This window comes from Pan troglodytes, chromosome 9 (assembly GCF_028858775.2).
Source record: "Pan troglodytes isolate AG18354 chromosome 9, NHGRI_mPanTro3-v2.0_pri, whole genome shotgun sequence".
Taxonomy (NCBI): domain Eukaryota; kingdom Metazoa; phylum Chordata; class Mammalia; order Primates; family Hominidae; genus Pan; species Pan troglodytes.
This window is the reverse complement of record NC_072407.2, coordinates 69230603-69255885: the sequence shown is the minus strand read 5'-3', so window position 1 is coordinate 69255885 and position 25283 is coordinate 69230603. Positions and strand designations below refer to the sequence as shown.

The 25283-nt window shown below is 48.9% G+C and overlaps 1 protein-coding gene and 1 non-coding gene across 7 annotated transcripts in view; one reads left to right on the top strand and one right to left on the bottom strand.

Annotated features, from left to right (window-relative positions):
- The window catches only part of PC (pyruvate carboxylase), a 112133-nt gene that overhangs the window by 26857 nt on the left and 59993 nt on the right, over positions 1-25283 (top strand). The window contains exon 1 of one of the 6 annotated variants that reach the window (XM_016921320.3): positions 23947-24123. The exons of the other annotated variants lie outside the window; for them this stretch is intronic. The gene's annotated coding sequence lies outside the window, so the exon portion shown is untranslated. Of the gene's footprint in view, positions 1-23946; positions 24124-25283 lie in introns of those variants that run through there. 6 annotated transcript variants of the gene reach the window in all.
- LOC112204863 (U7 small nuclear RNA) lies at positions 12124-12185 on the bottom strand. The gene has a single exon (XR_002938612.1). It is a non-coding gene; the product is annotated as a U7 small nuclear RNA (small nuclear RNA).

Sequence of the window (25283 nt, the reverse complement as noted above, 5' to 3'; positions counted from 1 at the left end):
TGAGTAGCTGGGACTACAGGTGTGTGCCACCATGCCCGGCTAATTTTTGTATTTTTAGTAGAGACGAAGTTTCACCATGTTGGCCAGGCTGGTCTTGAACCCCTGACCTCAGGTGATCCGCCCACCTCAGCCTCCCAAAGTGCTGGGATGACAGATGTGAGCCACCACACCTGGCACCCCAGCTATTCTGAATTTTGTGATATTTATTCTCTTGTTCTTGTTAGTTTTCCCACCGATAGCCAACCTCTGAATAACTTATTGTTGAATTTTGCCTGGTTTTGAACACCTGGACATGGAATCCTACAGTAGATTTCTGTGGCTTGCTCAGCATTACATTTGTGATTCGTCCATGTGGATGCACATGGCTCTGTTCATGTTCACTGCCGTAGAGCTTTCCATTGAATGAATATCCACAGTGTGTTGATCCTTTCTGTTGCCCTGTTGCCAAGAAGGCCTTGGTCTGCCTTTTGTTTTTTTTCCTCTCTCAGGAATAACCCTGCTGGGAACTTTGTTTTTTTTTGTTTTGTTTTTTTTTTTTTTAAGACAGAGTCTTGCTCTGTCGCCCAGGCTGAAGTGCAGTGGTGTGATCTCGGCTCACTACAACCTCTGATTCCCGAGTTCAAATGATTCTCCTGTCTCAACCTCCCAAGTAGCTGGGATTACAGGGGTGTGCCACCATGCCCAACCAATTTTTGTATCTTTAATAGAGACAGGGTTTCGCCATGTTGGCCAGGCTGGTCTTGAACTCCTGAACTCAGGTGATCCGCCTGCCTCAGGCTCCCAAAGTGCTGGGATTACAGGCATGAGCCACCACATCTAGCAGGAACATTCTTACACATGGCTCCTGGAACACATGAGCAAGAATTTCTGTGGGGTATAAACTAGGAGTGGAGTTGCTGGCATGTCTAACTCTTCTAGGTTATCCGAAACCAAAGATTTGAGGTTTTGAAAACTAATTTGCCCTTCTCCTGCCATCAGTAGGAGCACTGAGTATTTTCTGATCGCCCAGGTAGTACAACTTTGGACTGCAAGTCTGTGTGAGGGCTGTTTTGTGATTGCAGCTTCTTGGGGGGAGTTTTTTGTTTTTCTACCTGCCAAGGATTTAGACAGTTGATTTTTCTTGCAGGTAGCTCTTGGGGACAGGGAAGGGTACATCAAGTTTCTTGGTGGTTCACTGTTACGTTAAGGGAGTATCCTTTGGAAGTCCCAACTTCACTGGGGGTAAGATCTCTTTAGATTTCCCACCGTGGCTGGGCTCTGGGCCGTGCTTCTGTGACCTTTTGAGGCTTTGAAAACTGAAGCTCAGGTTTGCCTACTTCTGCAAATGCCATCTAGATAAAAGCTTCAGTGTTAACTTACCTCCCTGTTTCTCCTCCTTAGGGTTTTAGCCTGAATGTTCCTTATTTTCTTGCCAGCTTGCCTATGCTTTTAAGACAAAATTTAATCTGGCCAGGCGTGGTGGCTCATGCCTGTATTCCTAACACTTTGGGAGGACAAGGTGGAAAGATCACTTGAGCCCAGGAGTTTGAGACCAGCCTGGGCAACATAGTGAGACCTCCATCTCTATTTCAAAAAAATATGTAAAAAATAAAAAGAAGGCCAGGCACCGTGGCTCACACCTGTAATCCCAGCACTTTGGGAGGCCGAGGTGGGTGGATCACTTGAGTTCAGGAGTTCGAGACCACCCTGGTCAACATGGTGAAACCCTGTCTCTACTAAAAATACAAAAATTAGCCGGGCATGGTGGCATACACCTGTGGTCCCAGCTACTTGGGAGGCTGAGGCAAGAGAATTGCTTGAACCTGGGAGAGAGAGGTTGCAGTGAGCTGAGATTGCGCCGCTGCACTCCAGCCTGGGGGACAGAGCGAGACTCTGTCTCAAAAAAACAAAACAAAAATAAAGTAGCACTTTCAAGATGAGCCTTTGCATCCCTAGGGTTATGGCTTCCATTCTCAGGGGTTGCTGGATTTCACATTTGAGAAGTAAGGCTGCCAGCACCACAGCGATGAGACAGAAGTGGTTTCGGCCACTCCCCCAAAATTTTAGTACTATGCCTGGGCCTGGAAATCTGACTCATATTTCAAACTCACATGACACTGATTTGTCCCAGAAGGCTACTTTATGGATTTATAATGGGAGATAGAATCTCTGGGGTCAGCCTCTTCTGGTTTAAAGATCTGTGGTTGACCTGTCGGTACTAGGTAAGTCTTAGATGGTGGCTAAGTCCATTCTAACATTCAATAAATAGTACAGATAGGGTTGCTTACAGAGCAGGAATCATACACAGGCCCTTTTGAAAAATGGTATGACCCTATTTTAGACCCTGACCCTCCTTGTCCCTGGTTGCAGATTCCCACTTTCATGTAGTGTTTCTTTCCCAAATATTTTGCTATTTTAGCCTTTTGATTTCTGAAATTGCCCATAATAAGTAATGCTCATGGCCGGGCACGGTGGCTCATGCCTGTAATCCCAGCACTTTGGGAGTCAGAGGTAGGTGGATCACTTGAGGTTGGGAGTTCAAGACCAGCCTGACCAACATGGAGAAACCCCGTCTATACTAAAAATACAAAATTAGCCAGGCAAGGTTACACATGCTTGTAATCCCAGCAACTCAGGAGGCTGAGACCAGAGAATCGCTTGAACCTGGGAGGCGGAGGTTGCAGTGAGCTGAGATCGCTCCATTGCACTTTAGCCTGGGCAACAAGAGCGAGACTCTGTCTCAAAAATAACAATAACAATAATAATAATAATAATAATAATGCTCACATTATTTTTTTTTTTTTTTGCACTACTAGGTAGACTGAACACCCCATGGTCATTCTGCTGCTGCCAAGTTCATCTTGGTAGGTGCTAATTTCAGGCTGGCCTGATTCTTGTTTTTTTTTTTTTTTTTGAGATGGAGTCTCACTCTGTCGCCCAGGCTGGAGTGCAGTGGCACAATCTCAGCTCACTGCGATCCTGCCTCCTGGGCTCAAGCAATTCTTCTGCCTCAGCCTCCCAGGTAGCTGGGACTACAGGCACCTGCCATCACGCCTGGCTAATTTTTGTATTTTTAGTAGAGACGGGGTTTCAACATATTGGCCAGGCTGGTCTTGAACTCCTGACCTCGTGATCCACCCGCCTCAGCCTCCCAAAGTGCTGGGATTACAGGCGTGAGCCACCACGCCCGGCTCTGATTCGTGTTTTTTAAATAAATTTTTTTCAAGTCGTTTTATGTTGTCCTATTGTCTGGATACAGAAAAGGGTACCTGTTTTATTCAATCTACACAGAGATTACCGTCTTTTTGTAGTACCTTACCATTTCCAAGGTACTTTCATGTGTGTCATCTAATTCAATGCTTGCCTGCTTTCTACGTTTTAAAGGACTGACCTCATGTCACAGCATTCAGCCACTGAGTCTCAGGGAGGTTCATTACTGCCCCTTGGACACATTACTGCCCCATTTCACACATTTCTGCAGAAGAGAAGACAAGTGGACTATCACCTATTGATGTGTTCGTAAATACACAGCTTTTATTTCCCAGATCAGCATTTTTTTTTTTTTTTTTTTGAGACGGAGTCTCGCTCTGTTGCCCAGGCTGGAGTGCAGTGGCACGATCTCGGCTCATTGCAAGCTCCGTCTCCCGGGTTCACGCCATTCTCCTGTCTCAGCCTCCCGAGTAGCTGGGACTACAGGCGCCCACCACCGCACTCGGCTAATTTTTTTGTATTTTTAGGAGAGATGGGGTTTCACCGTGTTAGCCAGGATGGTCTCGATCTCTTGACCTTGTGATCCGCCCGCCTTGGGCTCCCAAAGTGCTGGATTACAGGTGTGAGACACCATACCCGGCCTGCCACAGGTGGGCTTCTGAAGGTGGTAGACCCTGGAGCCAAGCAGTGGCACAGCATAGGCATCTGAAATCCACACGTCCCTTTGTGGCTTCATGTCTGTGGCCGAAACCAACAAGCAGATGTATAGTGTTATGTTTGCTTGTATTGTTCATCTTAGAACTTATTTCCCTCTCTGTCTCTTCATGTAAATTTCTCCTTGACATTATTTTCTTCTTTCTCTTAGTCCCAATTCGACAAACCTTTCTTGTTTCCCATGATCTAGTCTCCAGGCTTCCTTACTACCCTCTCCCCTTGAGTAGGCTTGACACCATCCAGCCCTTTCAAGTGGGGAAAGCAGAACCCAAAGTTGGCATCCCAGATTCTATCTTTTTTTTTTTTTTTTTGAGATGGACTTTCGCTCTTGTTGCCCAGGCTGGAGTGCTGTGGCACGATCTCAGCTCACTGCAACCACTGCCTCCCGGGTTCAAGCGATTCTCCTACCTCAGCCTCCCTAGTAGCTGAGACTACAGTCACCTGCCACCAGGCCCAGCTAATTTTTTGTATTTTTAGTAGAGATGGGGTTTCACTGTGTTGGCCAAGCTGGTCTTGAACTCCTGACCTCAGGCAATCCACCCACCTCAACCTCCCAAAGTGCTGGGATTACAGGCATGAGCCACTGCGCCCAGCTTGCCTGGCTGATTTTTAACAGTGACTTTTAAATTTCTACTGCCATCCAGCGCATTCCTGGGCTGCTGTGTGTGTTTCCTATCAGAGAATGAAAACCAGAGGAGTACGGGAGTACACTGGTGTGGTTGGGAGTCGAGCTCTAGAGTCATACTGCTGAGTTCAAGTCCTTGACTAATTAAAGCATGACTAGGGGAGGCCAGCCTGGACAGTTAAAAATTACATATTTAAAATGTAATGTATGTGTGAGCGTTCACAGCAGCGTTATTCAAATACAAAAAAAAAATTAGCTGGGCATGATGGTGCATGCCTGTAATCCCAGCTACTCAGGAGGCTGAGGGTGGGAGAATCGCTTGAACCTGCGAGGCAGAGGTTGCAGTGAGCCGAGATCATGCCATTGCACTCCAGCCTGGGCGACGAGAGCAAAACTCCGTCTCAAAACACAAAAAAAGAGCCAAAAGGTGGAAACAACCCAGATGTTCATCAACCAATGAATGGCTAAACAAAATGTGGCCTACCCATCCAGTGGAATGTTGTTCAGCCATAAAAAGGAGTGAAGTTCTGACACATGCTACAACATGGATGAACCATGAAAACATTGTGCTAAGCAAAAGAAGCCAGACACAAAAGGTCACATATTATATGACATTTCTAGAAAATATCCAGAATAGGCCATAGAGATGGAAAGCAGATTACTGGTTGCCAGGGGCTGTGGGTGGGTGGGAATGGGGAATGACAGCTAGTGGTACCAGGTTTCTTTTTGGAGTGATGAAAAGGTTCTGGAATTGGATAGTTGGTTACCAACATTATAAATATGCTAAAAACCACTGAACTGTATAGTACTGGTAACCAGAATATGTGCATCATTAGGCCTATGTATTAAACAATTCTAGTTGGTCATGTCCCTAGACCCCGGTTGTGTTGACTTGCCATGATTTGTTTAACCGTTTGCCTACTGTTGAATACTTGGCTTATTTCCAGGATTTTGTGATCATTGATAATGGTAAGCCTTACTTTCAAAGTCTGATAAGCTTTTTAAAAAATTCTGCTTCCTACGTGATGCCAAGCACTTAAGAAGTACTCTATAAATATTTATTGAATTATCTTTGCTTGCTATTCCTGTTTCATTAGTGTAGATAATTACTTTCTGTTCCAGATTATTTCAAAAGAAAATATTCCTTAAACTGTTAGCCTTTCAGTAAGAGCTGTACATTTTATATTTGTAAGTGGTATATTTCAGATAGAAATAGTTTGCTTGCCTTTTCTGATCACAAGGGTAATATCTGCTAATTATAAGAGATTCAGATAATGGCCTTGCCTGGACAGTGGCCTTTATCACAGTCCTCCAAGCAATTCCACATCTGCAAAGAAACATGCTTCTTATCTTTTTGCCATATCATTTCATTATCTTCTCTGCATCTTGAGTTTGACTTATTTTCTTCTAAAAAACTTCTTAGATACCTTCTGCTAGACAGTAGCCTACAATGTATGATGCCATTGCCTTCTTTTTTTTTTTTTTTTTTTAACTCCCCTCCCTGTTGCGGGAAGTCAGGAACCCCGAACGGAGGGACCCGCTGAAGCCATGGCAGAAGAACATAAATTGTGAAGATTTCATGGACATTTATTAGTTCCCCAAATTAATACTTTTATAATTTCTTATGCCTATCTTTACTGCAATCTCTGAACATAAATTGTGAAGATTTCAGGGACACTTATCACTTCCCCAATCAATACCCTTGTGATTTCCTATGCCTGCCTTTAATCTTTCAATCCTATCATCTTTGTAAGCTGAGGAGGATGTATGTCGCCTCAGGACCCTGTGATGATTGTGTTAACTGCACAAATTGTTTGTAGAGCATGTGTGTTTGAACAATATGAAATCTGGGCACCTTGAAAAAAGAATAGGATAACAGCGATGTTCAGGGAACAAGAGAGAGAACCTTAAGCTCTGACTGCCGGTGAGCTAGGCGGAGCAGAGCCATATTTCTCTTCTTTCAAAAGCAAATGGGAGAAATATTGCTGAATTCTTTTTCTCAGCAAGGAACATCCCTGAGAAAGAGATGCGTCCCTGAGGGTAGGCCTCTGAAATGGCCACTTGGGGGGCAGCCGTCTTTTATGGTCTAAGCCATAGGGATGAAATAAGCCCCAGTCTCCCGTAGAGCTCCCAGGCTTATTAGGACGAGGAAATTCCCGCCTAATAAATTTTGATCAGACCAGTTGTCTGCTCTCAAACCATGTCTCCTGATAAGATGTTATCAGTGACAATGCTTGCCCGAAACTTCATTAGCAATTTTAATTTCACCCCGGTCCTGTGGTCCTGTGATCTCGCCCTGCCTCCATTTGCCTTGTGATATTCTATTACCTTGTGAAGCACATGATCTCTGTGACCCACACCCTATTAGTACACTCCCTCCCTTTTTGAAAATCACTAATAAAAACTTGCTGGTTTTATGGCTGGGGGGCATCACAGAACCTGCCAACATGTGATGTCTCACCTGGACACCCAGCTTTAAAATTTCTCTCTTTTGTACTCTGTTCCTTTATTTCTCAGACTGGCCAACACTTAGGGAAAATAGAAAAGAACCTACCTGACTATCAGGGGCTGTTTCCCCTGATACCTCCCCTCCTTCATTGTCCTTTTGTCCAAAGATCATGTCTGTCTTGTTTGCAAATAAGAAGGAATAATAGGCTAGGCTCAGTGGCTCACAAGGCCTGTAATCCTATCACTTTGGAAGGCTAAGACAGGTGGATTGCTTGAGCTGAGGAGTTCAAGACCAGCCTGGGCAACATGGTGAAACCCTGACACATGCTAATTTTTTGTATCTATAAGAAATTAGCCAGGCATTGTGGTGCGCACCTGTAGTCTCAGCTACTCAGGAGGCTGAGGTGGGAAGATCACTTGAACCTGGGAAGCAGAGATTATAGTGAGCTGAGATGGTGCCAAAAGAAGGAAGAATAGTGTGCCATTTGTTTTGCTAAGTCAGCATCCTTAATTTCTAACTTTTTTCCTTTCTTTCTTTCTTTTTTTTTAATTGAGGTGTGCACTATCATGCCTAGCTAATTTTTTTTTTTTTTTTTTGGTAGAGATGGGGTCTTGCTATGTTACCCAGGCTGATCTTGATCTCCTGGCCTCAAGCAATCCTGCTATCTTAGCCTCACAAAGCATTGGGATTACAGGTGTGAGCCACCATGCCTGGCTCAACTTTTCCTTTCTTTTCTTTCTTTCTTTCTTTCTTTTTTTTTCTGAGATAGAGTCTTGCTCTGTTGCCCAGGCTAGAGTACAGTGGCGCAATCTCAGCTCACTGCAGCCTCTGCCTCCTGGGTTCAAGCAATTCTTGTGTCTCAGCCTCCCAAGTAGCTGGGATTACAGGTGTGTGCCACCACACCTGGCTAATTTTTGTATTTTAGTAGAGACATGGTTTTGCCATGTTGGCCAGGCTTGTCTTGAACTCTTGGCCTCATGTGATCCACCGGCCCTAGCCTCCCAAAGTGCTGGTATTATAGGTGTGAGCCACTTTTCTTGGCCACTTTTTTTCTTTTTCTTTTTTTTTTTTTTTTTGCCTTGAGGTCTTGTGACATTCTGAAGCTGTGTGCTTTTCTGTGACCTTTTAAACCCTTTGTATTGGCCGGGCATGGTGGCTCACATCTGTAATCCTAGCACTTTGGGAGGCCAAGGTGGGCAGATCACTTGAGGCCAGGAGTTTGAGACCAGCCTGGCCAACGTGGTGAAACCCCATCTCTACTAAAAATACAAAAATTAGTTGAGTGTGGTGGTGCACCTGCACATGTGTAATCCCAGCTACTTGGGTGACTGAAGCGGGAGAATCACTTGCATCTGGGAGGCGGAGGTTGCAGTGAGCCGAGATCGCGCCACTACTGCGCTCCAGCCTGGGCGACGGAGCAAAACTCTGTCTCAAAAACAAAAACAACAAAAACAAACCCAAATCCTATGTATTCCATAGCTGTCTTGTAAGGAAGGAATGAACCGATGGGTCTCTTTTCTCTTTCCCTGTGTCATGCGGTGGAGCTGTGCCTAGCCCGACTTCTTTTTTTTTTTTTTTTTTTTGAGACGGAGTCTCGCTCTGTCTCCCAGGCTAGACTCTGTCTCCCAGGCTAGAGTGCAGTGGCGCAATCTTGGCTCACTGCAACCTCCGCCTCCCAGGTTCAAGCGATTCTCATGCCTCAGCCTCCCTAGCAGCTGGGACTACAGTTGCATGCCACCCCGCCCAGCTAATTTTTTGTATTTTTAGTAGAGACAGCGTTTCATCGTGTTAGGATGGTCTCGATCTCCTGACCTCGTGATCCACCCGCCTCAGCCTCCCAAAGTGCTGGGATTACAGGCATGAGCCACCGCGCCCGGTGCCTAGCCCGACTTCTTGCCCCACATTATTGTGTGTTCGCCTTTCCCTGCTGCGCCGTCATTGCTCAGCACGCCTCAAGATGGGATGTGGCAGCAATGGTGGGCCATTCTGTCCTTATGAAGCTAGTGTTATTGACTATGCCTTGCTTTTTTTCTTCAGAGTCATTTTTCTAGGAACAAGGACAATCTCATACCTTTGCCTCCCTGTCTGAGACCCCTGTTTTAGCTAACAGCAAGCTTGGACAAGACGGTTTATCAGAGTCAGGGTTAAAGCCTAAGAAATGAAGTGAAACTAATGAGCCATCTCAGTGATGCAGAAGCCTCATCTTCTCCAGCTGTCTGTGGCTCTGGGCTTCCTTGTGTTGCTGTGTTGCTGGCAGCCATGTGGGGATCTGGGCCAGAGACAGAAATGAAAGAGTGGAGGAAGACCAGGTACTTATCCCTGATGCACCTCTGGAAGTGCTGGAGTTGTGGATGCACCTCTGGAAGTGCTAGCTAGGCTCATTGCTTTTTTTTTTTTTTTTTTTTTTTTAAAGACAAAGTCTTGCCCTTTAGATCTCGGCTCACTACAAGCAACCTCCACCTTCTGGGTTCAAGCGATTCTCCTGCTTCAGCCTTCCGAGTAGCTGGGATTACAGGCGCACACCACCACGCCCAGCTAATTTTGTATTTTTAGTAGAGATGGGGTTTCACCATGTTGGCCAAGCTGGTCCCGAACTGCTGACCTCAAGTGATTCGCCCGCCCCAGCCTCCTAAAGTGCTGGGATTACAGGTCTCAGCCACTGTGCCCGGCCTAGGCTCATTGCTTTTTCCAGCCAATGCTGATGACTGAAAGACTGTTTTAATCTTAGAATGGTGCAGTTATTTATTGAGTGAAAGTTCAACTGTCTGTAGCTGTCTCCTCATCTTTCTTGTCGTTATTCTGTTTAGATTTCCAGCCCCACACTCTCCTCTCTGACTTAAGTTAAGACTCTCTGAAACCCCTTTACTTCGTCAGTAAATCTATTCTGGGATTGTAGGTGCTGGTTGGGCTTTATGGGGACAAAGGGACCCCTACCCTCATTCACAAGCACAGGGGAATTGTCATGAGGAAGATGGGGTGAGGGAGAGAACTCCTTGCGAGTGATGTCACGGTGGGCAGCTTTCTCTTTGTAGATCCTTGACAGTCAGATCTCAGGGACAGTTCCAAAGTGTGGGGAAAACGAGATTAGAACTCTTGGGTGGTTTTGGATCTGCTGTTTGGTTTTTCCTCATCTAGAACTAAATTAATATAAAAGAATACAACAGTAGAATAATCATGGCAACTAAGTTTGTTCTGCTGTCCTGGGGCCTCTTCATGTATTATCTCTACTTACTGCAACAGCTCTGGAGGTAAAAGGCATTACCTTGAAGAAACTGAGGCTCCAAGGGGTGAACTGCTTGTCCAGGGCCATCCAGCTCGGGAGTGGCAGAGCTCAGATCTAGGCTCCTGTCTCCCACCCCACCGCCCATGCCCCTGCCTTCCCCTGCACCAGAACAAAGCCACCACCCCCAGAGGGCCGCGTGTTTGTGCTTTTATTTCCCTGAATGGCTCCAGGTTTTTGCTTTGTCATTTCTGTGCTTGTGTCCTTTGCAGAGTCTTTGGCTTCCTTTTATTTTTCCTACCCCAGTAGCATCTGACGCAATGCCTGGGGTCTGGGAGGAAGCAGGGTTCTTTGCTTAGACATCTTGGTTTTCATCTGTTTTACAAAATTATCCTTGGCCTCTGTTCTCTTTTTCCTTTTATTTCCTCCCTGAAATACTGGTTCTTTAAGGCTATTGGGAAAAGAAAGATAATCCTGCCCAAGAGTTTGAAGAAATGTAAAGGAGAAGTGTTTTTAGCAAGCAGCTGGGTTTTTAGCGGGGTCGTTTCCACGCTCCGTGTTGCCCTAGTGAAAGTGGTTTGTCTTCCTCACGACTCCAAGGGAACTGGCACATAAATGGATGCAGTCAGGTGGCCGTTGAGCCAAGGGCCAAGTAAGGCATTTCGTCCTCAGCCACGTTGCCCTTGCCTCATGCCTGTATTTCTGTTCTTTTTTTTTTTTTTTGAGACGGAGTCTGGCTCCGCCACCCAGCCTGGAGATCTCGGCTCACTGCAACCTCTGCCTCCTGGGTTTAAGCAATTCTCCTGTCTCAGCCTCCTGAGTGGCTGGGACTACAGGCACCTACCACCATGCCTGGCTAATTTTTGTATTTTTAATAGAGACGGGGTTTCACCTTGTTGGTCAGTCTGGTCTCGAACCTCAGGTGATCCACCTGCCTCGGCCTCCCAAAGTGTTGGGATTACAGGCGTGAGCCACCACGCCCAGCCTCATGCCTGTATTTCCATGTCCTGAACATGTTACTTTTGCATCCAGGCCCAGCTCTGTTCCCTGAGGAGGCTGGAGTTCTGATACCCCACAGAAGGAAGGAGTCAAGGCGGGGAGGCTGCTTGGAGGAGGGTGCGGCGAAGACAAAGAAATGGCTCTACGATTCTTGGGATTGCTGGGAAGCTGTTGCTTATAGGGTTGGCTCTCTGTCCTCTCTGATGCTCCAAACAGGTCCCCAGGGGACAGGCCTTCCCGGGGCTGCCACTTTCTCCAGTGTTAGGTCCATATCCATTTTCCTGTCCCCCTCCGCTTGTCCCAGCTTTATCATCCGAGATATGGGGCTTCTTTCCAAAGCTGAATTTAAGTTTCAGGCTTTCCTAACAGTTTCAGCTGTTAGGCAGGGGCTTATGGCAGGAAAAAGAAGACAGAAATTTCTGTTGCCCATAGGAGGGTGACAGGGGTGCTGGGTAAATACCAGTTACAGGGAAGTTCCCTCCAATGAGTAGCCTGGCACCTTTCTGCAGGGTGTCTTCTGAGCCAGCTGGATTCATCGTGTTGGCCTGTGAAGTCTGAGAACACCATCTCTCTCGTCTTTCCCCTCCTCCCCTCCTCTGTGCCACAGCAAGAGGCGTGGTATACTCTGGGTCCTCCCTCATCACTTACACAGCCTTCTCTCTGTGTTTGATTACCAGAATGAGCCAGCCTTGTTCTGAGTCCGTTCATTCATTTATTCATTCAACAACCATTTTGTGCTAGGCACCATGGTAACCTACATTTCAAGGCTGTAACTGCTATTATCAAGCCATTTGCAGAAGTTTGGGTCACTGATGTGCCTTTGACCTGATGCCCATTTTCTAAACCCAGGCATTCCTCTTGAGTGATACAGCATCTCTGTACCTCTTCTCCAGGACTTATGGCTTAGGTTTTTGTTTTTATTTTTAATGGGGCTTTCTGGCAAAGACCTGAAAGCCTGCTAGACAAATTCTAAAAGTGCTGTAACACTAACGCCTAGGTTTCAGTTCTGACTTCATGCAAAGAGGATGCCTGAACCAAGCTCCTCACTACCAGGCCTCATTCTTTTCTCAGTGACTTAGATCCCTCTCCCCTGCCTTGGTATCTGTTTGCTGTTCCTAGCACAGATCCTCAGCACTGGTGTATTCACTGCCTCTGGCTGGAGCCCATTTGACTGTTGTCACTACCTCGTCCCCCTGCCCTTCCTCACCAGCCAATGACTTCTCATCTCTTCCCAGCTTGTCAAGCTCCTGGAGATCTCAGAGTCACAGGCCCCACCCAGGGCTCTGCAAAAATATTCTTTAAGGGTGTGAGCGAAGGGATAATTGTTTTATTTTTGAGACAGAGTCTCACTCTGTTGCCCAGGCTGGAGTACGGTGGCTCAATCTCAGCTCATGGCAACTTCTGCCTCCCAGGTTCAAGTGATTCTCATGCCTCACCCTCCCGAGTAGCTGGGATTACAGGCATGGGCCACCACGCCTGGCTAATTTTTGTATTTTTAGTAGAGACAGGGTTTCATCCTGTTGGCCAGGCTGGTCTGGAACTCCTGGCCTCAAGTGATGCACCTCCCTTGGCCTCCCGAAGTGCCGGGATTACAAGCCTGAGCCACCGCACCTGGCTTGAAGAGAGAATTTGAAAATAGAAAGTTTTTTCCATTCATTTCACCTTTTGAGGCTAACTAGACAGCTTGAGATAATCCACCTGGGCCCACAGTCCCAGGATTATGTGAGTCTTCAGGGACTCTCCAGAAACCCTCTTGTTGATATGGGTGCTGGAAACTCGACGGGGCTTGGTTTAGTTCCTCTCTGAGCTGCCCTATTAGAGGAACTTCTGGATAGATGAAATCTTCCAGGGAGAAGTTCTGAATGTTCTGAATGTTGCTGCCCCCTCCTCCTGGGCCTTCTTCACTGGGCTGGGGCTCTGCTTTGAGGCCAGAGTGGGAAGACTATTTGGAGGTCACACGTGTTTGGCGTGGCTTAGGGGGTGAGAAAGCCTTTTATTTATTCTTCTGCCTCTTATCTCCCTACTTATCTCTATACCCACACCCCTAAAAAGAGAATGGCAGAAGTAGATTTTGTTGGGCTGGGCATGGTGGCTCACGTCTGTAATCCCAGCACTTTGGGAGGCTGAGGTGGGCGGATTACTTGAGGTCAGGAGTTCGAGACCATCCTGGCCAACATGGTGAAACCCCATCTCTACAAAAATACAAAAAATTAGCTGGGCTTGGTTGTGCGTGCATGTAATCCCAGCTGCTCAGGATCTCTTGAACCCAGGAGGCGGAGGCTGCAGTGAGCCAAGATTGCGCCACTGCACTCCAGCCTGGGCAATAGAGCGAGACTCTGTTTAAAAAAAAAAAAAAGTAGATTTTGTATATGTTTTTTGAAATAAGGTCTCACTCTGTTGCCCAGGCTGGTCTTGAACTCCTGGGCTCAAGCAATCCTCCTGCCTCAGCCTCCCAAAGTGCTGGTATTATAGGCATGAGCCACCACGCCCTGCCTAGAAGTATAATGTTAATTGCAGTGTTGGTTCTAGTGGACTCAAAACATTATAGTTTGTGTACCTCCCTTCTACAGGACTTGGGAATGGAAAGAGGAATTTTAATTGCCTTGCATGTGAATTTTTCTTTAATGCAAAATTCTTTAAGAGGAGGAAAAAGGATTCTATTTGCTGTTTCTATCACCACCTAGAGGGCTCACAGGCTGCTGTGGGGGAAAGGACTTGGGCATTTGACTAAAGATTTCGCAATTGATGGTGGGTGCTCTATCAGGTATGTGCTAACTTAGGGGAAAGCTAACCAGCTTCCAGTTTGTCCCCTTCCTGCAGCAGGAGGTCCTCCTGGACCATCCCAGGCTCTAGGCTGCCCACGGAGGTCTTTTCCTGCAGCTCACCCCAGGGTATGAGTGCCGTAATCCTAGAAGGCTGAGGCTGGGCTCAGGTGCCTCTTGCCCCAGGTAACCCAAGTTCAGGCCAGATAAATTTCTCCGTTCTTATACAGAATGCCAGGAGTTTTCCAGACCCTTTCCCCTTATCAGTAATTTCATGTCCACCAGAGCAGTGGACAGGCATCATGTAGGTGTTAGACATTCTGAAGCTTACGTCTAGCTAAGGCAACACACATACACAAGACAAGATTGAGGACAGCGTCCAAAGCAACAAACGCAGCCTTCAGAATAGCATCAGTCCTCCCGGCCTGGTTCTAGTTTTCCTTGGAGCTTAGTTCTAGAATTTCAGACTTGACCTCTTAGCTTATCAATTCTCTATGCTCTTGAACTCCATCCTAGGTAGGAAAAAGTGAAGGGTGATCTCTGGAAACCTACGCCAATTTGCATAGACCCTTCTGATAAGTAGAGTGCTTTAATATACATTTCTAAGTGGGGACCAGGTGCAGTGGCTCACAGTTTGGGCCCCCAGCACTTTGGGAGGCCAAGGCGGGGTGGATCACTTGAGGCCAGGTGTTTGAGACCAGCCTCACCAACACGATGAAACCCCGTCACTACTAAAAATACAAAAATTAGCCGGGTGTGATGGCACGCCCCTGTAATCCCAGCTACTCAGGAAGCTGAGGCAGGAGAATCCCTTGAGCCTGTGAGGCTGAGGTTGCAGTGAGCTGAGATGGTGCCACTGCACTCCAGCCTGGGCAACAGAGCAAGACTCTGTCTCAAAGGAACAAAAACAAAAACATTCCTGCATGGGGTGAGGGCTCTTGGTTTGTAGATGATTTGCTCAGGGTCATGACGAACTAGGGCTGGAATCTAGGTTTTGTGCTCCCAAATATTTTATTTTATTTTATTTTTTTGAGACAGAGTCTCACTCTGTCACCCAGGCTGGAGTGCAGTGGCACGGTCTCGGCTCACTACAAGCTCTGCCTCCCGGGTTCACGCCATTCTCCTGCCTTAGCCTCCTGAGTAGCTGAGACTATAGGTGCCTGCCACCACGCCCGGCTAATTTTTTGTATTTTTAGTAGAGACGGGGTTTCACCGTGTTAGCCAGGTTGGTCTCAATCTCCTGACCTCGTGATCCGCACGCCTCGGCCTCCCGAAGTGCTGGGATTACAGGCGTGAGCCACCACACCCGGCCTTTCTGCTCCCAAATCTTTTGTACTTTCTGTAGTGTCATGCTTTTCTCCCTTCCACGTTTATTGGTTCCCTATATTTACCCAGTGCCTTCTTGGATCACTGCTCTGTTAGCCTTTGGGGAGACTAAGGTGACTAAACTGTGGTCTCAGGACTGGCAGCTCCTAGGAACTCAGGTCCCCCAGAAATTGAGGTGAGTAATTTGCTGCCTATAAGCCAGATCTGCTTAGATGGTGAAGTCCTCCTTAACCCTGTTCAGAGCACAGACTGCACATACAAAACTGCTTGGCAGGTCGGTCACAGTGGCTCACGCCTGTAATCCCAGCACTGTGGGAGGCCGAGGTCGGAGGATCACCTGCGCCCAGGAGGTGAAGACCAGCCTGGGCAACACAGTAAGAACTCATCTCTACAAAACAATAGTAATAGTAAAATAAAACTGCTTGGCAATGAGCAGGACAGGCTTGCTGTCTACAGCTGTGGGCCTGGCCTGACCTACGCTAAGGGAAAGACCACAGGGGCTGGGCCAAGTGTGGTGAGTGAGAGCTGGGGAAGAGACGTGGCCCCTGCACAGAGCGCATTTGTTCCTGCTGATCCCCTCCAGCAATAGGCGAGTTCCAGCAGAAGCAGTGGCTGAAAGAAACACAGTTGGTGTGTTTGTTTTGGAGGGTAAGGAGGAGGAAGGACCAAAGCAGAGGGAGTGGAGGCTGTAAAGAGCGTTGTAGGAAAGACTGAGACTATGGGAGGGGTAGTTAGTACTGAGCTCAAAGTGCCGAAAGAGGCAGTGGCTATTGCCTGTAAAGGACGAAGAAAGAAGGGAGACAGAACCAAATCTGGGGCCTCAGAGGATTGGGACCAGGCTTCCCCCAACACCATGTGCTTGTCAGCACCAGGATTTTTTGCCTGACTGCCCTCTCTGTTACGTTAGCGTGAGACTTTAGGATAAATCGAGGAAGTCTCGGAACCTGGCATGCCACCTCTGAGGCCTGTGGTCCCTCCCCTGGTAGCTCCCCCTGCGGGCAGGGCCCTGGTACAGCCCTCCATGGATGGAGCAGAATCACCCCTGGAGCCCTTGCTCCCTGCAGGATCACAGGGCACGGAGTGGTCCACAGCTGGCCCTCAGCTCCAGGGGCTGCCGTGTGGCTTAGGGAGACTTGCCTTTGCTCTACAACTGTTTACTGAGCAGGACTGTGTTCTAGGCCGCATGCTTCATGCTGGAGACACAGCAGGGAGAAGGCCTCAGCCATCTCCTGTCATCAGGGGGGACTGGCAGAAGGCCATTCCCTGTTCGATTATAGCTGTGATCATTGCTGCACAGGCAGCGGGTAATGAGTGCCCTAACCCTGCTGGCCCATCAGGGGAAGCCTCCCTCCCACTGTGGTTATCTGCCTCTCGCAGCAGGCAGTGCCTTGCTGTGGAGCTTGGCAGAACATGGGGAACCTTAGGCAGGTTTCAGAGACTCCACCATGCTCTCTGTGAAATGGAGTGGAGGGCGGGAGGAGCTTATGGCAGCAGCACCCTCCCTCCCTCCCTCCCTGGCTGGAGTCTGGTTGCTGGAGCTGTCTGTTTGCCTTGTGAGCCCTCCCCATTGGCGCACCCTAGGACCCTGCTGACACTAGTTTTTTTGTTGTTGTTGTTTTGTTTTTGAGACAGGGTCTTGCTCTGTCACCCAGGCTGGAGTGCAGTGGCACCATCATAGCTCACTGCAGCCTTGAACTCCCCCAGGCTCAAGTGACTTTCCCACCTCAGCCTCTGGAGTAGCTGGGATCATAGGCACGTACCACCACACCCAGCTAATTTTTTTTTTCTAGACATGGAGTCTTGCTATGTTGCCCAGGCTGGTCTTGAACTCCTGGACTCAAGCCATCCTCCCACTTTGGCCTCCCAGAGTGCTAGGATTACAGGTATGAGCCACCACAACCTGCCTGGCACTACTACTAAACAGTCCCTGGTAGTGTAATTGGAGGCGACGGCAGAAATGACTCGAGGGGACAGGGCCTGTTTGGAGTTGAATTAAATGCCTCCTTGCCTGGCAGTGAATTATCAGTTTGTAGATTATCTGTGTTTGTTCTTTACTTACCTTTTTTGAGCATTTACTATGGGCCAGACTCAGTCCTTCCCTCAAAGGGATCCTGGCAAAGTCTTTCTTTCTTTCTTTTTTTTTTGAGACAGAGTTTCACCCTTGTTGCCCAGACTGGAGTGCAGTGGCGCCATCTCGGCTCACTGCAAACTCTGCCTCCCAGGTTCAAGCGATTTCCTGCCTCAGCCTCCCTAGTAGCTGGCATTACAGGTGCCTGCCACCACGCCCAGCTAATTTTTGTATTTTTAGTAGAGACGGGGTTTCACCATATTGGCCAGGCTGGTCTCGAACTCCTGACCTCAGGTGATCTGCCCACCTCGGCCTCCCAAAGTGCTGGGATTACAGGCGTTAGCCACCGCACCCAGCTGCAAAGGCTTTCTTTTTTCCTGGCTTCTTACCTGTTGACCTTACGGAGAGAGAGGGGCAGGAATACGTTGTAAAAATCAAAACAGACCACCCTGTTTTATCCAGTAGGGAGAAAGAGAAAGACCTGCTGACTTACCAAAGTGTTTGGATTGCCCAGGTAGCTTGATAACCCCAGAGAGGAGGAAACGAGACGTACCTGGGCTTTGAGTTCCTAGATTTCTTTTTTGAGGGCAACGTTCTTAGTCCTTCAAACCCATCTTTGTGGCTGTGTGTCCTCAGGGTCAGTAGCAGCCTTAGGCCTGGGCACATGTGGCCCCTGTTCAGTCTCTACACCTGAGGGGTACCTTCCTCCAAATTTTCCAGGTCCTCCTCCAGTGCCTGGGGCCGGCTGGGGCTCCCAGTACCATTCTGGCCACGGGTGTTGCAAACCCACCCTGGGATCCTTTGGGGTATTCTCCATCCCTCTACGTTGCACAGGGACAGCAGCTGTTCTGTGGAGTCGTCCTGGGGCCCAGTTCCGGGAGATGGCTGCAGTATTTCTTTCTTTCTTTCTTTTTTTTTTTTTTGAGACAGAGTTTCTCTCTTGTCGCCCAGGCTGAAGTGCAGTGGCGTGACCTTGACTCACTGCAACCTCCGCCTCCCAGGTTCAAGAGATTCTCCTGCCTCAGCCTCCTGAGTATCTGGGATTACAGGCACGCCCGGCTAATTTTTGTATTTTTTTAGTAGAGATGTTGGTCAGGCTGGTCTCAAACTCCTGACCTCGTGTTCCGCCCACCTCGGCCTCCCAAAGTGCTGGGATTACAAGCGTGAGCCACTGCGCCCAGCCTGCAGTATTTCTTTAGTGGGAATCATGTGAGATTGGGCTGCCAGAATGGTGCTGATGCACTAATTTTGAGTGACTCAAGTTTTTATATAGACAAGTCCCCATAATGTATTTGTCTGGGGCCCCATGCTTCCTAGATCTGCCCAGGGGCCACCCATTGGGCCCTCTAGCTCTGCTTAGCAGCTCTGCGCCTGAACCAGAAAAGAGCATAAGGGCCTATTGTGTGTCCCCAGGGCCTGAATGGTACTTTGTTTTCTGCCTTTGGCGCCACAGGCCAAGCGGCTTTACTACTGCTGCTGCCGTTCTAACAGTCTCGTCTCCAATGAGAAATTCGTTCCCACCCGGGTTTCACGTTGTTTTACTGAATATCCTGTGAGGAATGGGCTTTGAGCCAACTTGGGGTCTCATGTGGGTTGCTGGGTGGGGGCTTATCACTGCGGTAATGAGAGAAGGAGCCTTCCCTACCCAGTGACCTCAGCTGTGGCAGGAGGAAGCCCTTCGTTAACATTGAACTAGGGGGCTAAATGGCAGGAAGGGAATGTGGTGGGAATTGTTGGGAGACCCCTCCCCACCCCAGGGTGAACTGAGGCTGGGGGCAGCTGGGCAGAGGCAGGAGCTGATAGTATTTGCCATCCTCTTCCCTTGCTGCTTCTTGCCCTCCTTCCCCAACCATCCCCATTCCCTCTTGGCCCACTCTAGTGGGGAAGCAGGAAAAGGATCCTGTGAATCAAAGCTGCCTATTTTGTGTTGAGGTCAAAGGAATGGAAAGGGTGGAGAGGAAACCAGCGGAGAGCAGGTTGTTAGATTTGGAAGTGCCCACAGGAAGCGGCTGCTCAGCTGAACTCCACCCTTTACGGCTGTCAGTCACGCAGCGCTGAGGTCAGCCATCCCACCTACTCAGTGCAGGAATCACGCCGCTCACCTCGCTGCCTCTTCTTGTGTCCCAAGGTGAAGAAGCTTGTTTGTTTTATTCCAAAATTGGCATTACTTTCTCCCAGGCCAGCAAGGAGTGTCTTCCTAGACTGGTGGTTCTCAAACTAGGGTCCCCAGGCCCCTACAGCTCCTCAAGACTGTTCCAGGGGGGTCTGTGAGTCAAAAGGATTTCCATAACAATACCAAGAGGTTCTTTGACTTTTCCGGTGTGTTGACATTTGCACCCATGGTGCAAAGGCAGTGGTGGGCAAAACTGTTGGGACATCTAGGATTGCGATGGGGATTGTAGGTCAGTGTGGCGAGTATTCCCATCTTAGCAACATGAAGTCTCTGACCCATGAACATGTGGTATCTTTCGTTTCCTTTAGATTTTTAATTTCTTTTGAGGGTCTTTTATAGTTTTCAGTGTATAAGGTTTGCTTTTCTTTTCTTTTCTTTTCTTTCTTTTTTCTTGTATCGCTCTGTTGCCCAGGCTGGAGTGCAATGGCGCGATTTTGGCTCACCACAACCTCTGCCTCCCGGGTTCAAGGGATTCTCCTGCCTCAGCCTTCCGAGTAGCTGGAATTTACAGGCATGTGCCACCACGCCCGGCTAATTTTTGTATTTTTAGTAGAGATGGGGGTTTCACTATAGTGGTCAGGCTGGTCTCGAACTCCTGACCTTATGATCTGCCTGCCTCGGCCTCCCAAAGTGCTGGGATTACAGGTATGAGCCACCATGCCCAGCCTAAGGTTTGGATTTCTTTTGCTAAATTTGTTCCTGAGTTTGTATTCTTTTCAATGCTTGTCTTTCTATTAATTTAACTTTATATTGTTTAATCTCTTCCTGTTTACGCCTTCCTTCTTAACTAGACTAAAGACAGGGATGTGTCTTATTTATTATTACTTTTTTAAAGAGGCAAGCTCTGGCTGTGTTGCCCAGGCTGTAGTGCAGTGGCTATTTACAAGTGTGATCATAGCTCACTGCAGCCTCGAACTCCTGCCTCAGTATCCAGAGTAGCTGGGACTACAGGCATCTGCCATTGCACCTGGGTTATGGTGTTGTTTTTTTTTTTTTGTCCAGGCTGCTCCTGTAAAGAAGGCTGGTAATTATTATCCCTGGTCTAGTGGGGGAAGAAACTGAAGCCCAGGATGGCGGGGTGACTTGCCTCTTGGCACAGCACTGGTAACAGTAGCAGAGATAGGGCCATGACTGTCTGATTCACATCTCGCAGCTCCTTCCAGTCGCTATCCTACAAGGGACTGACATTCTGTTCTTAGCCTCCCTGAGCTTGTGTCTAGGTCTCTACCTCTCTTGTATTGAGGCCCTAGGGCATGATGGAAGAGAGAAGGACTAAGGCTATTATTACAAGGGCTGACCATTGGGGTCATTTTTTTGGACATCTCTACCGTGCTAGACTCTCGTAGGTATTTCAAAAATACGTTACCTCATTGGGTTCTCATAGCAACTCCACAAGATGGCTCAGATCATTCTGCATTTTATAGATCAGGAAACTAAAATTCAGAAGGTTACGTAAATTCCCAAGTTGAAGAGCGACTTAAGTGTTGGAGTTGCAATTAAACACAGTTCCCAGAGCTCAAACTGCAGTGCTGGGAGGGGACAACAGTGGGTTTATGTGACTTGTGTGGAGGAGGAAGGACACTGGGGCATTCTGGGACACTGTGAGACTGTCAGCACTAGCGTTGGGTTGGATCAATCCAGAGCCTTTGCTCTCTGGCCTGGAGCTGGTATCACAAAGTGGTTGGTTTGTTGCATCTTTCTAGGGGTCATGGACAGTAGAGGCCTGGAAACCTTAGCCCCTGTGACCCCTGCCCTGCAGCCTTATTCTTTGACAATTAACTCTGGGGGTGGATGCTAATTTGCCACATGCAGATCTTGCTTCCACCGGCCCGTATGGTGAGTTCTTAAAGTGTGGGGCCATCACGCTCTCTCTGCTTCCCTATAGCACCTAGTATCTTTTGTGTTACATAGTGGACAGTCCTTACAAGCTTTCCGAATAAATGAAAGAAACTCTACTTCCTTGTCTTGCTCCATAGAAGTCATACGACATCAATGTATGTGTGGCTAGATTTGGGGTGGCAGAGGAGAATGGGGGACCAAGGCCATTAGAAGGATCCATCCAGCTGCCCTGATGGCACAAGGAGCTTTCTGCAGGATGGACCATGAGCCAAGACAAGGACGAGACAGATGCAAGCACTACCCAGAGCTGAGCACAGATCGACTCGTTCTCCACCTGGAACCTCCAGCTGGAAGCCTGGTTCTGTTTGTCACCCAGGACTAACAGTGTTGTTGAGCATGTGAGCGACTCGTTCGCCAGGGCAGCAGCGCATAACCTTGCTACCGTTTAAGCCAGACACTTACTCCCCCCGCTTGTGTTTTTCTCAGATGAAGAAAACACCTATAAAGTCGTCGTAATTGTTGGTTTCAGGGTATTTTACAATTGCATGGAAGGTTAATTGTTGAATTTTTCAACACCAGGCTTTCTGTGTAAATTGAAGACAGCATGGATCATGCTGTGTTGCTCTGCCGCAGTGAGTGGTCAGGCCCCTGCGTCCCCTTCTGCTCATACCCGGTGTTCCAGCCGTACCAAACTGCATGGTTTGTGACCATACAATGGCCCGTGTCCTGGCCACACCACTCTCTTCCCTTTTCCCTTCCCGCCAGTCCTCTGTCACTCACCTTGTCTGTGAGTCTCAACTCCCATGGTTTCCTGATACCTGAGTCCCCTCCTCCCATCACTAGTTCAGCACTGGCGTTTGCTTCCTTTGGCCCCCACCACACTTGGTTTCCCCTCTTTGTTTACGTGTCTAGTGCCTTCCCTGACGTGAGCTCCTGGAGGGCAGGGACTGTGTCTTCTTGTCCGCTCCGGCTCCCCAGTGCTGATGGAGACTCAGGCAGGCTGCGCTGGACCAAATAGGACATGTGGTGGTGATGACATTTTTGGTCCAATCCAGTAGCAGCCTGTGAAATGCTCATTGCAGGCAGAGCTGAGTAAGCTGTGACCCAACTCTCAGGCAGCTTCTCTTCGGGGGGGAGCGGCAGGGACACCTGTTCCGAAGATCATGTCCTGCATGATCTCTGTGTGCTGAGGAATGAAGCATGAGTGGAGATGGCTGGGGTCCATGACGAGTATGACCTTGGGCAAGTCACTGTGAATGGCACTCCTGGGTGAGGCTTAGGCTGAGTGCAGGCTCCATGCAGATACTTCCTCCAGCTCCGGCCCCACACCAGCAGCACACCAGCCAGAAGGCAAATCCCAAGGCGAGTACGGGAGTTGGTGGCACCTCTCTGCCTCCAGCTGGGGAAGAGGCACCCGGTGCCTGTCTGGGTGCTAGGATAAGGACAAGAATTGTCACAACCAGCAGCTGTAGCACTGGACACGGGGAACAGGGACTTTCTGCCATTTCCCACTTTGGCATTCCAGCTGATCCTCTACTCTTTATTCCCAGATAGGGCCCCTGGTTTGAGTCTCATTCTGAGCTCACCTTCCGGGTAGCCCCCTTCCTTCATGGGCTGGAAGGGAAGCAGAAAGCTGCTTATTGTCATCTTGGGAAAAGATAGAGAAGAGGCGGAAACAGAGGTGCCAGTGCTGGTCAGGATCCTGGACCTGAAGGAATGTGCAGGATCCCTCCACCCTGACTTTTCAGTTAACGCGTGTTCTCGGGGACATCGGGGTGTTCAGACCTCTGCCTGGCTTGGATCAGGGCACACTTACGTTCCCGTAGCAGGCTCAGCCTACCCGCTCTCTTCAGATGCCAGCTCCTGTCACACAGTGAGCGCGCCGAACCATGCAAGACCTCCGACCAATTAGCCTCGGGTTCGGGAGGCCAAGCAAAAGATCTAACAGTGAGCTATTGACTGTGCCTCCTCCAAGGAGCTGGTCAGAGCTCAGCCTGGTGTTTTGCTTCCTTGCGATGGTGGGGTGGTACCCAGTAGGTGGGAACTCTGTTCTGGCTTCTGACTGGGGTGGCCTTTAGGATAACACTTTGTTAAATGAACTGAGCTAGGTGGTTTCATAGTATGTTCAAGCATGTGAACATCTGCTTGCTGATAAATCGTACTGGGTCACCAGCTCACACTAATCACCAGGTAACATGTGCCCTGGTGAGGGATCCAGTCTTCTGGCCCTGTGGGGAGACAGGCCCATGATGTCACCAGTTCCCAGGTGGACAACCCAAGGCATAGTGAGGTCTCGGCAGGAAGGAGGAAGACATTAGACTCCTTCTTTTTTCTTCTCCCCATTGAATCTTCTGCCCCTTTCCTTAGGCCAGATGCCCTGTCTCTCTCCTGGCTGGCTTTCCCAGCCCTGGCCCTGGCCCTCCCTTCTTTGTGAAACTCGAACACCACTGCCCTTTCATCTTTCCACCAGAACTTGTGAGCAGTGGCTTTTGACCGCCGCTCTTCCAGCTCACCCCTGACCTGGTGTTTGTTTTTTTATCCTTCCCTCAGTCTACTCAAGGCCCACCCCTAAGCCAGAGATTGGCTCCCAAGCAGCCTCTCTCTCCTGGGAGCGGTAAAGGAGGGGACAGTTCTGGAAAGTCATTGACAGGGGATTAACCTAGAACATCAATTATAAACAGGCAGCAGGCCTCAGGCCCAGACTTGGGTGTTCCAGGAACAGTGTGGCCTCTCTGGAACTCTGCAGACCAACTGCCGTGGTAAGAGAACCGACTTTCAGAGGCCTCTAGGCACTTTGTCCTGGGTAGGGGTGCCCACACATCCTGGCCATTGTTGCTCTTCCCTCTGGAACTTGGCAGCTTTCTAGCAGTTAGAAGAGCAGAGGGTAGAAGGATGGGAACAGTCCTTAGAGAACAGGAATCCAGGGGAGGGTTGGACTAGATCATTTCTCAAGAGCTGTGGGGACTGTTCTGGTCAGGCATGGGCAAGCTGAGGGGCAGGAGGTAGGCAAACCCTACTTGACCTGAGAACAGATTTGTTGTTGTTTTGTTTTTGTTTTTGAGTCTCGCTTTGTCATCCAGGCTGGAGTGCGGTGGTATGATCTCGGCTCACTGCAACCCCTGCCTCCCGGGTTCAAGCGATTCTTCTGCCTCAGCCTCCCGAGTAGCTGGGATTACACGTGTGTGCCACCACGCCCGGCTAATTTTGTATTTTTTGTAGAGACGGGGTTTCACCATGCTGGCCAGGATGGTCTTGAACTCCTGACCTCAGGTGATCTGCCCGCCTCGGCCTCCCAAAGTGCTAGGATTACAGGCGTGAACCACTGTTCCTGGCCGAGAACAGGTTTTGCCTGAGACCTTGGACAGAAGACCTTGGCCATGGATCCAAGAGCTCTGGGCCAGAACACCCTTGCATGATGGTGACAGTTGAGGGAAAGGCCACGTGGTTCCTTGTGTAAATGGCATGGCTGCCAGTGGTCACGGGGAGGCCCTGCTCATAGTTCAGCACCAGCCGGCCCTTCGTGTGCTGTGCTCCAGCTCCCCAGCCGGCTCAGTCCTTCACAAAATGCCCTGGAGTTACAGAACAGAAAGGCCCGGCTTTCCTTTAGGAATCTGGGAAATAGGAGGGCTGAGGTCATGCTCTGTTCAACATGTGAGGCCTCCCAGACAGCAGTGCAGGAAAAACATGTTACTACCCGTATTTTGGGAGACCAGACCTCTGGCGTTTGAATAGGACTCACTGCTCAGATCTAAGGGGAGAGAACATCTCCCATTTTGAAGAAAACCTTTTCCTCAGTTTAGGAGGAGGAGAAACTGATCAGGTTCCAAATGGCCTCTGGTTCTTTAACTGCAAACAGGCCAGGCTCCCTGCCAGGTCATGGGATAACAATCCAAGGAGAGGGGAGAGATGCAGCGTGCAT